This window comes from Ceratotherium simum, chromosome 33 (assembly GCF_057802395.1).
Source record: "Ceratotherium simum simum isolate JZ-2026a chromosome 33, ASM5780239v1, whole genome shotgun sequence".
NCBI classification, from domain to species: Eukaryota; Metazoa; Chordata; class Mammalia; order Perissodactyla; family Rhinocerotidae; genus Ceratotherium; species Ceratotherium simum.
In genome coordinates this window covers 28,299,359-28,315,182 of record NC_141932.1, presented here as the reverse complement: position 1 = coordinate 28,315,182, position 15,824 = coordinate 28,299,359, and positions in this window count along the sequence as shown.

The window sequence follows — 15,824 nt, the reverse complement described above, 5'->3', positions numbered from 1 at the left end:
TTAGAGCCCAGCTTCTGCCTCCGCCTAACCCTGCTTTCTTCCCCTCACTCCACAAGCATGGATCCCGGGGGTCCTTCTAACAAGCCTCTTGCACGCTCATGAGTTCTGAGCAGTGAGTGACGAGGAGTCTGAGAGAACAGATGCTGGGGTGGGATTTCGGAGCAGATTCACCCATCTCGCCTGCCTGGCAAGAGTGGTAGGTGGGGCACAGGCAGCCGCTGTCACAAGGGACCATGCAGTCATTAATTTTACCATTGGTGAATTGGGATGGTTTACCGTGGAAGGAAATGCAACGCGGAGGGCAAGGTATTCAGGTACTTGAGAACTATCAGGAGAAAGCGAAATCAGTGGCATAGAGTGGCTATTGCTAAACGTGACTAATACTTTGAGAAAAGATAACGTGAGGCTGAGAGCTGTTAAGAGCTGAGTGTGAAAGCAGGGGGCCTCCATGGTAGCACAGAAGGAGGGGCTTCAGTCCTGTCCCGGGAGGGCAGAGAGCACTGAGGACCTAGGAGCAGCCAAGCTCCAAAGAAAATTAAACAACCTAAGCAGGTCTGCCGCACCAAGGTCATGCTCTGGCTGGGAAAGAATGGCACTCTGACGTTTCAAATGGGACATCTGAGTTGATGCACCCCAAAGTCTTAAATCCCAAGATTACCTTGAACCTGCCGAGCCTGCAGAAAGTAGCGCATTCTTCTCTATGAAAGGCTGATGCCCCCCCACTCCTTGAAGAAATGCAGAGGTCTCTGCTCTGTAAGGTGGTATGCAGCTCCTCCAGGGTCTGCCCCCACCTCCCATCTGGCTGCTAGACTTGTAATTAGGGATCAAATCACACTATAACCAGGCCAGGGAAGGGCTGGGCTTGATCAGGAAGGAAAGGAACTATAGCCCAAAGGAGCTACAGGCCCTATAGCCCACAGGTACTGGCAGGATCCAGGAGAGCACAGGGGGCCTGGATTCTGAAGGTGCTTGGTTCAAGGTCAGGTGGGGGGTTGGTGGGGGAAGGGGAAAGCACTTAAGGTTGAAAGGTTTGCAAGCTTATCAATATGAGAGCACTTTCCTGGGATACAGGATTCAATATCCGAGCAAGGACTACAGGAGATGGTGCAAAAAGCCTGCTAGGATGGGTCCTAGGAGTATGGAAAAAGTAATGGCCTGTACTTTTAGAAAAGCCAGAATTTTTGTGTTAGATGGTGGAAAAGGGTATTAAAGGTCTCTGAGAAGTAGGCATGCTGGAGTGAATGTGCTACGTCAGGCCAGGAAAAAATGGTAGAGAACCATGTTTTTCGGGAGGGCCTGGCAGATACACCACTGACCAGAACATTGGGGAATGTGCTGGTGAGGGGAGCGCCAGCCTCACTAAGAGGGTAGGTGGCGTGGCGGCTCACCTCTGTAGGCCAGGGCTGCGGGTAGGAGAGGCTCTCATGGCATGGGGACACTGAGAGCAATAACGGCAAGAAAATCCCAAACCATGGAGGGCTAGGGTGATATTCACCCATCGGAAGCAAGGTGGAGACAATTTTTGTAATGAGTGGTCAGGTCGGAATGGCCGCCAAGGTGGCCTAGCCTGCAGAGAGTCAGGGAGCCGGTTAACAGAACAAGGTGTTCCCTGGGGGCAAAATAGGTGAGTAGCTGACAAATGTACTATTCAATCTGTACAATCAAAGAAATCAAGGATGGATAATCAGCTGCCCGAGGGCAGTCCTCCCAGTGATTCCTTGCCCAGTTTCTGGACTTGCGCCAGTTTTCAGACCAGGAACCCAGAGATGAAAGGAAAGGTCAAGGGCCCAGGATGAGGCTGTAATACCAAAGCAGGAATATCTAGTAATCATACCCCCAGTCCTTCTCCAAAAGGTACACTGAGGAAAGAGGTACCCAAACAAGTCTAGGACCACTGATGCTGACATGTTGAGATCTGACGTATCATGGTGGTCCTTCATCAGAGTGGGGGCAGAGAGGGCCAGGTAATAAATGGAATGCTGGCCCAGGTCTGGCTTACAGTGAATCCACCAGAGATTCACCCAGTGGTCATTTTCCCACGCCCCAAATGAGTAATTAGAATAGACACACTTAGTAGTTGTCACAACTCCCATGTTGACTTCTCGGCCTATAGGGAAGAGCTTTTGTAGTAGAGCAGGCAAAGAGGAAGCCTCTGAAAGTACCCTCTGCCCTCTTCCAAGATAGTACATAAAAAACAATATCGCATCCCCTGTGGGGGGAGGGGTGGCAGATATTAGAGCCACCCTTCAATACCTAAAGGATCCAATGGGGTGGTCCTCATCACAGCTCCATCGAATTGACCAGTTTGGCCCCTGCAAAAACAAGACAGATCCTGGAGGATGACAGCGGATGACTGCAAACTCAGCCAAGTAGTAGTCAAATTTATAACTGCTGTGCCACAAAGTGGCAAGCTTGCTTGGGCAAATTATCATGACCTCAGTACATGGTATTTGGCCATTGATCTGGCAAATGCGTTACATTCCATCCTCATCAGAAAAGAGGAACAAAAGCAGTTCACATTCAGTTGGAATGGATGACAGTGTGCATTTACAGTCTTGACCCAGAAATATGCTAACTCTCTAGCCCTCCATCCAATTACGGGCCCGAAAGATCTGGTTGGGTGCACATCCTGCAGAATTTCATATTGGTCTGCCCTATCAATAACCTCACGCTAGTCAGAATGAATGAGCAAGACGTGGCTAGTATATTGTGGGCCTTGGTAAGACCCATGCTCCGGGGAAGGCCTGGTGGCGTAGTGATTAAGTTCTCGCACTCCACTTCAGTGGCCTGGGGTTCGCGCGTTCGGATCCTGGGTGTGGACCTACCCACCGCTCATCAAGCCATGCTGTGGCAGGCGTCCCACATACAAAATAGAGGAAGATTGGCACAGATGTTAGCTCAGGGTCAATCTTCCTCACCAAAAAAAAAAAAAAAAAAAAGACTTGTGCTCCAGAGGGTGGGAGGACAGGCCTAGGGAAGTTTCAGGGGCCATTCAGATCAGTAAAAATTTTAGGAGCTGCAGTGGTTTGGTGCGTGCCAGGAAAGCTAAAAGAAAGGACAAATAATGGCATCTTGCCCCTCCCACCTCAAAGGAGGAAGCACACGTGTAACAGGTCCCTTTGGTTCTGAAGGCGTCGGCCACATGTAGGGGTACTCCAGACCACGTATGAGGAGGCGTGAAAGCTGCCAGCTCTCAGTCAGTCCGGAGCAGAAGAGGGCTTTGCAGCAAGTCCAGACTGTCGTGTCAGAGGTCCCGACTTGGGCTATACAACAAGAGACTCTACGGCATTGGAGGTCTCAGAATTGGGAAAAGACACCATGCAGAGATTTGGCAAGCCCCAAAGAGAGAACTACAATACAGACTCTTAAGGTTCTGTCACAAAGCCATGCTATGCAGAAAATTAGAAATCTTTTGAAAAGCAGTTCCTGGCACGCCATGGGCCCTGGTATAGACGAGTACCTTGCCGTGACCATGGGACACACGTGAAAATGCAGCCATGACTGCCTATCTTAGCCCATTCGGGCTGCTATAACAAAATACCATAAACTCGGAGGGTTTATAAACAAGAAATATTTCTCTCTCACAGTTCTGGAGGCTGGGAAGTCCAGTCCAAGATCATGGTGCTAGCAAGGCTGAGGGAGGGCCCTCTTTCTGGTTCATAGCCAGCACCTTCTCACTGTGTCCTCATGTGGTGGAAGGGGCTGGGGATCTCATATCCCTTACTTACTGTAAGGCATTAATCCCTTTCATGAGGGCTCTACCCTTATGACTCAAACACCTCCTAATACCATCATCTTCGGGGGTTAGGATTTCAACACAAGAATTTTGGGGGGACACAAACATTCAGACCATAGCATTGTCCATCATGAGCCGAGTTCTGTCAGACCCACCAAGTCAGAAGGTCACGTGGACCCAGCAGCATCCATTATAAGACAGAAGTGGTACATCCAGGATCAGGTGTGAGCAGGATGAGAGGCCACAAGCAAGATGTGTGAGCAGGTAGCCTAGACTTCCGTGTTATCCATCACTGTTGCACCAAGGCCGCTCCCTTGACTCATACCTATGGCCCCATGGTGGGGGGTATGACCAGCTGATGAAAGAGGGGAAAGCCAGAGCTTGGTTCACAGAAGTGTTAGCTTGGTATGTGGAAGTGAGTAAGAAATGGATGGTGTCCGCACTGCAGCCCCACTTGGGGGTGGCCTGGAGAGATGGTGGTAAAGTGAAATCCTCCCAATGGGTAGAGCTCTGGGCAGTGCACCTGGTCACCCACTTTGGTAGAAAGAGAAGTGGTCCAGGGCCTAGAAGGAGAACGATAAGAAGATAGGACAAGGCTGTGGGGGCAGTCATGTGGATGGGCCTTGGCACAAAGGCCCGCTGTCTCACCTGGTAACACTTGTTGGAAGAGGCACTAAACAACCAAGTCAACAGAATGACTTGGCCAAAGGACATCACCAGCTTCTGTCCTTGGCTTCTTCCCAGCTGGTGTGAAGAGCACATGAAAGGAGTGGTTATGGTGGAGGCTGTGAAGAGGTCTAACAGCACGGGCTCTCACTCACCAAGGCTGTCAGCTATTACTGTGTCCAGTCTTCCAGCAACAGAGCCCAGCGCTAAGTCCCAGACACAGCGCCGTTCATTGAGGGCACCAACCAGTCACCTAGTGGCAAGTTGACCACATTGGATCCCTTTCTTCCTAGAAGGAGCAGTGATGCATTTTGTCAGGAATAAACATATATTCGGGGCACAGGTTTGCTTTTCCTGCCTGTAGGGCCTGAGCTGGTCCACTATCCAAGGATTTACAGAGTATCTGCTGCCCCAGCCCAGGATCCCACGTAACACTGTGTCAGATAAAAGGAGCCACTTTACAGCAAAGGAGGTGAGAGAGCGGGCGTGTGACTGTAGGATGCACTGGTCAGATCACCTACTGTGGCACCCTGAATCCGCCAATCTGATAAAGCATGGCAGGGCCTGTTACTAACACAGATAAAGTGCTAGCTCAGATGTGACATTTTGCAAAGAGGCAGTGCCATTCTACAGAGCAAAGCGTACACTTTAAATCAAAATAGGTTGACATGAGTCTACCCACGTGTGGAAGCAGAACAACGACCCCTTCCTGCAAAGATCTCCATCTTCTAATTCCAAGAACCTGTGAATACGTTCCCTCACACGGCAAAAGGGTCTTTGCAGATGTGATTAAGTGAAGGATCTTGAGATGGGGAGATTATCCGGGATTATCTCCGTGGGCCCACCATCCTTATAAGTGAAAGAGGGGGCAGGAGAGTGTCAGAGTGATGCAGTGTGACAAAGACTCAACCAGGCATTGCTAGCTGTGAAGGTGGAAGGGAGCCGTGAGACAACGAGTATAGCCAGCTTCTAGGAGCTGGAAAGGGCAATGAAGTGGATTCTCCCCTAGAGCCTCCAGAAGGAATGCAGCCCTGCGTGCACCTCGATTTTTAGCCCAGTGAGGCCCATTTCAGACTTCTGACCTGCTGAACTATAAGATAACAAGTTTACGTTGTTCTAACTCACCCAGTTTGTGGCGATTTTGTTACAGCAGCAATAGGAAACGAATACACTGTGTCATCGGTTAGAAGGGTCTGGGATCCAAGACGTGGAAGTAAGAGTGTCCTGCTTCCATCACTCCTGGCAACCCTCTTGAGGAATTTGTGCTTCCCATTCCCACAACCCTGGGCTCTAAGAGTTTGGAGATCCTGGTTCCTTCTGCCAAGGAACACAGCAAGAGTTTCAGGTACTAGAAGCTGTGGATGCTGCCTGGGCACTTTAGGCTCCTCATGCTGAGGGACCAGCAAGCAAGAATAGTCACCATTTGGCAGGGGTAATGGATCCTGGTCATCAGAAAGAGGTGGCATTTTTTTTCCTTTTTTATACAGTGGGAGCAGGGAGAAATATATCTGGTGCCTGGTTAATCCACTTGGGTGCTTCTTGGTACTCCCTTGCCCTATTTTGACAGTAAATGGACAAGTGCAGCCACTTTGGCCTAAGAAGGTCATGTTGGCCAGGGTCTCAGGCCCCTTAGGGATGAGGGTCTGGTTACTCCATCAGGTAAGCCACTGAGGCCTGGACAGTCATCAGCTGAGGGAGGAAATTCAGAATAGACAACCAAGGTGAGAGAAGATGAGGATCAGCATAGCCTCAAAACCAACTGCAGCAGTGGGGGCTGTAATCCCACTAAGCGTCCTCTTCTCTCCCCCAGAGAGGCCCACGAGAATCCTGGAGGAGCTGCTCCCTGAACGTATATGAAGAAGTGGAGCCAGTTGTGCGAGGGACGGCCTCTGTGGGCACCTCCCAGATCCCCCTTCACTAATGAGGAACATATCACCCCAGCTCTGGGAGTGCTGCCTGCAGAAAGCCCGCAGCCTTCAGCTCCCTGCAGAGAATGCAGAGGTGAAGAGTGATGCCTCACCCAAGGTCACACCCCACATCCATGACACATCCAGTGAACTAAGGCAGCACAGAGGCCCAGCACACTCACCCCAAATGGGGGACAACTCTGTGCTTCTTGTGGGTCAGGCTGAGGCCTCTGTTGAGACTGCATGAGAGCTCAACTTCCCCCCTGCCCACTCCTCTCTTGCCCTCCCTTCCACAAATGTTGATGCAAAAAGCACTCCCGAAATAAACCTCCTGCAATTGCCTCCACCTCACGGTCTGCTTCCCAGGGAGTCCAACCTGCAACGGAGAATGAGCGGGGGAGTGGAAGTGGGGCTAGGGAAGAGGGGACAGTCCACGTGCGCCACGCAGGACAGTGTTATCTTAGAGCAAGGGAAGCTTCGGCAAGGTTTTAAGCAAACAGTTCCATGATCTTTTGTACAGATCCCTCTGGCTGCCATGGGGAAAATGATTGTAAGGGCACGATTGACATCAGTGAGACCGAAGATTAGCTGCTGCAGACACCCAGATGAGAGACGATGGCAGCTGGACCAGGGTGGTGGTGCTAGTGCAGAAACGTGCGTGGCTCTGAGGAGTCATCTGACCGGCCTTGGTGATGGACTGGAGATGGGAAATGGAGAAGAGGGGCAGGAAGGAGGAGGTTCCTGGATGACTCCCAGGTTCCAGCTTGCACAACTGAGTGGCAAGGTGAGATAGGGACACTGGGAGGAGCCGGGTTTGGAGGGGGCAAGATCATGAGTCTGAGTTGGGACGAGTTGAGTCTGAGGACCCTCTGAGACATTCCAGGGGAGGCATCAAGTGGGTGGTGGGGTCTGCAGGTGGAGGAGGTGTAAAACTGTGAGTCATTGACACTGTAGAGCTGCGTGAGACTATGTAGGGAGAAAGTGTGAGAAGAGAAGGAAAATAGGCCTGGGAAGGGTCAGATGGAGGGGGAGGACCCCACAAACAAAACTGACAAGCGGTGAGCTGAGTGGGAGGGGAAAGAAACAGGTGTGAATTCTGCTCTGTAGACTCAAGTGCCGCAGCCAGTACAGGCGAGGATGCGCTGCAGAAACCAACATCCCCGAAGTCTCAAAGGCCTAAGAAGACAGAAGTTTATTTCTCTCTGCCTACACAGGCCCAGCGTGTGTCAGCAGGGACTCTGCTCATCATGGTCACTCGGGAGCCCAGTTGATGGAGGCTCCATCTTGAAACCAGCTTCCACAGTTGCCCAGGTTGGGAAGGGGGCCTGGGCATGGCACACTGGCTCCTCAGGTTTCTGTCTCACATTTTGCAGGCAAAGCCTCAAAATATGACATGGCCTCACCTAACGTCAAAGGAGGCAGGGAAGGACAACGCTGCCCTGGAGCCCACAGAGGAAGAGAGCTGGGAGCTGAGAAAAGAGGAGGAGTGGCGGGCTGAGCCAATTGCTGCTGAGGGCTGATAACATGACAAGTGGGAAATGCCCTTTGAATGAGGTGACGTGGGTCCTTGGGGACCTGAGAAAGGGGTGTTTGGGGGCCTTACGGGATTAAAGGCCCGACTGGGATTGGTTGGGGAGGGACTGGGAGGTGAGTAGGAGAGAGCAAATGTAGCCCACTCCTTCCATTAGTCCACTGGGACGGGTGGAGTGAGGCAGGGGAGGGGCTGGAAGGGGATGCCAGGAACAGTTTGAGTTCTGTTTGTGTTCTTTAGTGGAGATAACTTGACTGTGTGTAACGGCGGATGGAAAGGATCCATTGAAAGGGAGAGATTAACTCCGCAGGAGGAAGACTGGATAATCCCAGGGTGAGAGACATGCAGGTCTGTGTCCCAGTGCACTTGGGACCTGGAATTCCCCTCACGACCACGGCCTGCACGGGCTTCTTCCTCGGGTCCATTGTCCTGAGGTTGGACAGCATCCACGAATGTGTGCACCCGCGGTCTGAGGGGTAGTCGAGGGGGGCCATTTGTGGGGTGTGTGGACAGAGCCTGGACGTGCAGGCTAGGGTGTACATATAGTATACACGAAGCCTCCCCCCCAACCCCCAGTGGGGGACCGAGCCAAGCGAGGTGGGAGAATGGGGCTAGTGCCGGCCGGCTCTTCCCACGCCACCACATTCCAGCGCACCACTCCAGGGAATCCAAGGATTCTACACTGAACCTGGCCTTCCACATCGTTGTAAAGGTATATTGGTCAAGGTTGGAGTATATAATGCATTTTATTTAACAGTTGTTAGCTTGATTTATACACTTTAAGTATTTAGACATATGATATGTGGATCTTCATTTACCCTCTTGTTCTGGGCCCCACCAATGTTAGAGATGGACCAAGGTACATAATAAATAAACAAACAAATACACACACATATAATTTTATTAATATCTATATAATATATAATAAATATATATTATATAATTATAAATCATAGAATAAAATGCATCATATCATGTATATATCTATACATATACCTATGTACATATATATATACACACTCCCACATAAATTAGATTGGGATTGTACACACATACACACACACACACACACACACACATGATCACACACAAAGGGATACAGTTTGTATCAGTCAACTTTTGCTGTGTAACAAAGAACACTCAATTTCAGTGGCATACAAAATAAGTGTTTATTTCTCAGGTGTCTGTGGTGGCTGGTGCAGCCCCATGGGTCTCTTTCTGGGGCTCAGCCTGGAGGGTCAGCAGCTGCCTGGGGCATTTTCTTCCTCGGGGAATGGCAGGAGTTCAGGAGGCCAGATCAGCCATGGGAGCGTACTTCAAGCGTCTGCTCCTTCAGCGTCTGCTAACTGCCTTTGGTGAAGCCTGGGACAGAGAGTGGAGAAGTGCATCCTGCCAAGCCTGAAGCCATGGCAAGATGTGTAAAGCCACCACAGAGCAGGGAAAAACTGGAAGCAATGATTCAACCTATCACTTACCAAACTGAGGTTCCCTAGGAGGAGGAAAATGAGATTGCCAGGGTATGTGTGGGGGGACTAATTTGTAATTAATTCTAATTACTAAAAGAATAGATGTTTTAATTTTATACAACTTACATATCTTCCCATGTTCCTTCTGTAATAAAGCAAAAATAAGAAGACCTCTGTTCTCTCCAATTCCAATCAAAATCCTAATATAAAATTTTTACTAGTTGATTCACCTGGAAGACTGGCTAGCCGTCTTTAAAAAACAAATTCTTTTTTAGATCCTGACTTCAAACCATAGGCAAAAGTTAACTTTAAAAGGATGAGGGACCAAAATATAAAAATAGAACTGTAAAAAATCATAGGGAGATAATGTTTTGAAACATAGCAAGATGTCTTTTCTGTTTGCACTTCCTTGGGTGACCTTCCAGCTTTTGAGCCAGAGGCTTCCCTGCCTAGAGATGGAGGGGGTCGGAAGGAGGGAAAGGAGGACAGGAAGAGCCGGGAGGAGGGAGGGAGAAGGAGACGGCAGGGGGGAGAGGGAAGAGGAAGATGGGAAAAGGGAGGAAGTGTTCCCAGGACAGGAGAGGAGGTAGAGAGGAGGGGAAGGAGGAGGGGTAAAGAGAGGGGGCAGGAAGAAGGGAGGAGGAGGAAGAGAGGAGGGGAAGACTGGACATCACCCACCCAAACCAGGCCTTGCCCTCTTCCAAGAGCAGCCTGGAGCGAGGCGGGAGGGAGCTTCCCTTCCGTCTGACACCACGGTGGTCAGAAACCACTGTTTTCAGCAAATGCATCAAAGACCCAATTCCAGCAGCAGTGGCCCTTTGGGGTCCTTGGCATATGTATAATACACGGAGGAGCTGGCGCAGGCAGGGAGGCCAAGGCGGGAGGCAGAGGCTCGGTGTGGATCAAGGGATTGACGAGGGAGGCCCCTACCACGCCCAGCGATGTGAGAAAAACGAGTGGCAAAAAACAAATGCAAGAGGATACCCGTGTTGGATACCATTTATGTAAAAGTTTAAAACACACACAAATGTTAACACTGTTTATGAATATATTCATATGTTGCAAAGAGTATAAAAATGTGCTCAGGAATGTCGCAAATTCGGATAGCAATTACCGCAGAGAAGAAGGGAGAGGTTTAAACTGGTCTGTGTGGATTGATTTGACTTTTAAAGAGGGACCTGAAGCAAATATTCAACATGTTAATATTTGTTACATCTGGATGGTGGGTATGTAGGTGTCTGTTAGATTATTTGCTACATTTTGAAACACATGGTAGGGGAAAAACAGGCTGTGGATTAGTATGAATAGTTTGATGCCACAGTTTACAAACTGTGTACAGGTGTGCATGCTTGCGTGTCTATGCTCAGGCGTGTGCGCACACGTATCTTTGTGCCTGTGGTTCTGTGTGTCTCTGTGTGTATCTGTGTCTGCACCACATTATGTGTGTGTGTCTGTGCTGCATGTCCCTTTGTGTCCGCCCCTTGTGTGTGAGCGTGTGAGCACCTGCATATCTATGTGCATGTGGGCAACTGTACGTGTATCTATGGCTGTATGTGTCTGTGCAATTGTGTGTCTGTGCATGCCTGCACACCCGTGTGTACATGAATAGGAAGAAGACCAAATCATTGACACACTTCTCTCTGGGAAGAGGAAAGAGGACTTTTGTTTTCGTACATTTTACTTTTTTTTTTTTGACAACGATCATGTATTCTTTATTAAAATTTAAAAATACTTTCAAAAAGACAGTAAAGAGTTTCATAGTTCGAAAAATGAAAAGAATTTACCAGCAGACACTTGATGTCCTCCGGGGCTCCTCTTTGCTCCCTGGGCCCCAACCTGTGATTCCATCCACCCCCAAGGGCCCTGAGGACAGAGGAGCCTGAGGACACGTTCTAGCCCCACCCCAGGGGCGTGGCCCAAGGCAAGCCTGAAATTTCTCTGAAGTCTTGTGTTTTATCTTTAAATGTTAGGCAACTCTCACATTCTCCCTTTTAATGCACACGTTTATCTTAATTGTACAATCACAAGGTTTCAACTCCCAAATCTTGGAGTCAAGGGCCCACTCCAGGGGGCTCCCTCTCCCTCACCTTACCCACCTCCTGTGGGTGGGGGCACCTCCTGTGGGCAGGGGCTGGGCCTACAGCACCTGGGGTAGCGGTGGGGGTGTAACCACAGCCTGATCTGACCAGAGGCTCCTGGAAGGTCAGTTGGAAGAGGAAGCTAACCATCATCATTCCAAGAGCACTGACACTGGGCCTTTGCATATGCTGTCACGCTGAATTCTCCCAACAACCCCTCTGCTGGTATTATTATTGTTCTCATGTTATGCAGGAGGATACTGAGATTCCAAGAGATTAAGTCCAAGGTCACCCAGTTGGACTCAGACTTCCAAGTTCACGCCATGCACAGACTGTCGCCAAGGAGGAGTTGCCTGTGACAAGGAAGAGTTAGTGCACCGAGTTAGAGTTGACCCAAGGAGGGAGCCCTGGGCAGGATTCCCTACTGACCAAAGGCTGTTCTCCTCACTGTCTCAACTCTTTTCATGGGAAAAACTTCAGATGCATCTACACAACCCCTTGTCCTGTGACCCCAAGGCCACTTCAGTGGTCACTTGGAGCCAGAGTGTCAGCCACACGAAGTCATTTAGGGGCAAGACTTGGTGTTTAAGACTGTTCTCCCAGGGACCCAGACTGGACATACTGATTGAAACTTTGACCTGGAGAACCCAAGGGAGGCCTCACCGGCCCCAGCAGCGGCGACAGCCTCGTCTTCCTGGTAATCTTTTCCGTGTGTTGCACAGCGAGAGCAGTCCCTGGGGCTGCTTTCTGCTTCTTCCTATGTCGGGCACCAGGCCTGTGGAGAGCCACTGCCCTACTGAACCCCAGGTGCTGCTGACAGGACACAGCCTCATCCACCAGTCCTGAGGGGCTGCGGGGACTTCACTAGTGCAGCTCAGGAGAGAAGAATGAGCCTGAGAGGAACTCAGAGGTGAGGAGGGCAGAAGGCCTGGGGCCAGCAGCCTGGCTTGGTTGCCTGGAAGCAGCTGTGCTCTGCAAGGCCATCTCCATGTGTGGGTCTAGTGTCTCCTGGGATCCTAGAATGACCTGGAGAGGCATCGCTGTCTCAAGCTTCCCTGGAGGTGCCCTTTGGGTTGGGGGCTTCTCCTCACTGTTTAGCTTCTACTTTCCTTCCAGCTCAGGGTTCTGGTCAATAGCTCTTTGCCTTTGGGGGCCCCAGCCCCCAACACAAAATCCTTCCTCTCCTCCTTCCTCCTAGGCCGAGCCTGACTGTGCCCAGGGTCCTCCTTCCTCCTCAGGGCTCAGGGTAGCAACTCCAGCCCCAGGAAGACAGCTCAGGGCTAAAACTGACTGGTCCAAACCCCTCCCTTCCCAGGGATTGGCTTGCAAGTTGGCATGTGACCCAATTTTGGCCAATGGGATGTGACAAAGAGGGCTGTGGGGGCCTCTGGGATCATTGCCTTGCTCTTCACGGGTGTCCAGTGAGGTGTGAAGCTTTGAGCTACATTAATCTTGAGACCGGAGAGGAGTGGGTGGGAGGACAGGCCAACATGCTGAGGACAGCACAGTGGAGAGAGCCTCGGCTCCAGGGCCACTCTGCCTCCTGCTCGCCGTGAAGTGAGATAATCAACCTTGCTCATCAGGAAGCCATTCCAAGGTAGGTTTTGTTACTCACACCCAAATCCTCATATGCCCTTTGAGAATTTGGTAAAAATGCTGATACTTCTCTTGGGGAAAAGAGTCAAATGCAGAGTATTGAGCAATTTGGGAGGTCCCTGGTCCCCAGGAGGCCATCCGCAGGCCACCACCATGTTAGGATTCTTGGTCAGGAGGTCTCCGTCTTGTCTTGCTGCTGTCGCCTCAGTGCTGGCTCCTGGGTAGGGCAGGTTGGGTTGGTTCTGAGCAGCACCCCTGGGCTGCAGGCAGACGGCGGCAAGGAGGGGGTGGTCTGTAGCCCCTGCTTTCTCTCCCACCAGAAACCATGAGTGCCCACTAAAGCGTAGTGGTGGGGACTGGGCAGAGGCCAGTGGGAGCTGGCTGGTCTTGTTTTAGTCTCTTGAAGGACAGGCAGGGGCCATCCGTCCTTGGGCAGGTTTGGACGTCTGCTCTCCAGGGAGTGGGCGGTTGGCTGACAGACAGGAGCCCCAGTTTGGGGGGTAGTGGCAGCACTAGTGGTCCATTCAGTCTCCAGGTTCTCTGCGGTCCTAACCAGGAGGGAAGATTGGGGGATTCCTGGGGTGGAAGCAGGGGCCAAGTGGATGTCAGACTGTGATCTCTGGGCCAGACTGCTCCATCCCAGCCTGGTCAGGGGCCATCTCTGAGCCTCGAGGTGGGCACAGATCTAGGAGGGTCTGGCTGTCACTGCAGGGGGCCTGGGGGTGGGGGAGAAGACAGCCCTGCCTTAACACCCCCACCCCCCTTCTCCTGCCCCCAGAGGGCAGCAGCTGCATCTCAGCCCGTTCATCTGCTGTCTGGTCTCAGTTTTCCTGAGAAGGTTGAGTTCAGTAGACTCTGAGATCTCATTTTGGGCTCATTTTACTTTCCTTATTGAGGTCCTCATTTTTAAACACAGTCTGCAAACAGCAACAACAAAGTACAAAATCACCTTGGAAGCCACTGTGAAACACCGGGAGACGGAGGTCTTGTCTGCAGCACCTGGATACAGGGCCTATCATCACGTGAGCACATGCAGAGGAGCCTCAGAGCAAGCAAGGTTTGAACCCACTTTTTAAAGGACGAACTGTCATGGCTTCAGTGCCAGTCAAATGTTACTGATAAAGCAAGTCAACATTCTGGTTAGACTCACATCCGATTTAGTCTCTTGCACCATAGTAATGAAACAAGATGTTTCAATACGTTTTCAGTCCTAATTATATATCTTCAATAAAAAAACAAGCCTCGCCATTGCATTATATACCGCACATCATTAAATGCTTCTCCCAGTCCATGTCCATGTCTCTCAATGAAAAAGATGGTTGACATTTAGCCGGGAACTGTTAAAACACTTGAGAATAAATTATGACCCAAACTTACCCTTCTTAATGACACGTGTAAAGTTCAGCTCTTTAATAAAAGGATTCAGGAATATGAAAACAAAGTTCCCAGCAATATTAAGGAAATAAAGGTCCTTCAAAATGGTCATTTCTTATTTCCATTAAATTGTACATTTTTAATATAGTTGGTTTAAAGTGAAACTCTTAAAAAAACATGTAGGAATTTGAAATAAAGTGGAACATCCTATTTTCAGGGTCACCAGTACCACGGTGAGATTTGTCTCTTAAACAATGACACTTAGTATCTCTGTAGTCCCATGAATACTTTTGAAGTGTCATATTAAAACCAATCTCGTGGCCTTGAGGCAAAGAGAAGCAATTAGTCTTGGAGTTGTGAATAAATAAAAATCCATTTATACACCCGTCCTTGACATGTACCTTGCAAATCTTAGAAACTTCATCTAGTGGGAAAAGAAATGTTAAATCATGAATACCAATACTAATCACATCACCATGTGGCTTCCTAAAACAGTTTAGTTTATACCAATCTTTTAAGTATTAATTTATATGTATATATTCATCCATATTGAACACAAAACAAAGAAGCTCTAGCAGCCACCTAAGATAGAAGGGGAGAGGAGTGAGCAGGGCTGGGGCCACAAGGGCCATGACAAGCAGGCTTTCAGTGGGTCTGTGCTCCTCAAACAGGAGCCTGCTGCATTTGTTTCTTACGCTCCCCCCTTCTCCCCAAGAACTCAAAAGCCTGGCACGGGGAAAGGGTCTGTCCATGAAGAAGTTCGGGGTACCCGCAGACGCCCTCCTTCATTTGTGATCCCAGCCAGCACTTAAGGGAGGGCTCAGGAGGTCAAACTATCTGGTTACTCGCTTCACTTCTTGATCCATTCCTTCAGTGCCGGCTGGGGTGTGTGTAGATGTTCCTCGGCCTTGCGCAGCCCTGGAGAAACTGGGCAGTCAGCCACCGAGCAGAGCAGACCTCCAGGTCTGGCCTGGCGGGGGTGCGGAGCCCAGAGAGTGGTGCTGTCAGGCCAGAGCCGGGAACCAGAAGGCCGGGGGCGCCAGGACGTGGGGAGCAGAGTGGGCAGCCTGTAGGCCACACTGGAGCCACCGCACGGATCCCTGACCTAGTTCCAGGGCCCCTTTCCGTTCTAGGAGCAGCTAAAAATCCATAAATTAAGGAAATTAACTGATAGGGCCTGGGGCATCTTTGTAAGCTATTTAAATCTATAAATTTACAACATCTTCTGCATATATCAAGTAATTGAACTAACTGCAGGGATGTAAGTTTAATGAGAAAATTTCCCCCTTCTCCTGTAGTTCGAGCTCTAAAATAAATAAATAAATAAAACCTTCCCTTAGGAGGAAAGTTTCCGCTTATTCCCGCGTGGAGAAGTTGCAGAAGCGCGGTCCGGGCGCTCTTTCCACGCACGAGGTCCCCTAGTCAAGGGAGGCAGGCCCCTACTTCGTCCTCCTCCCACCAGCGCCGTCC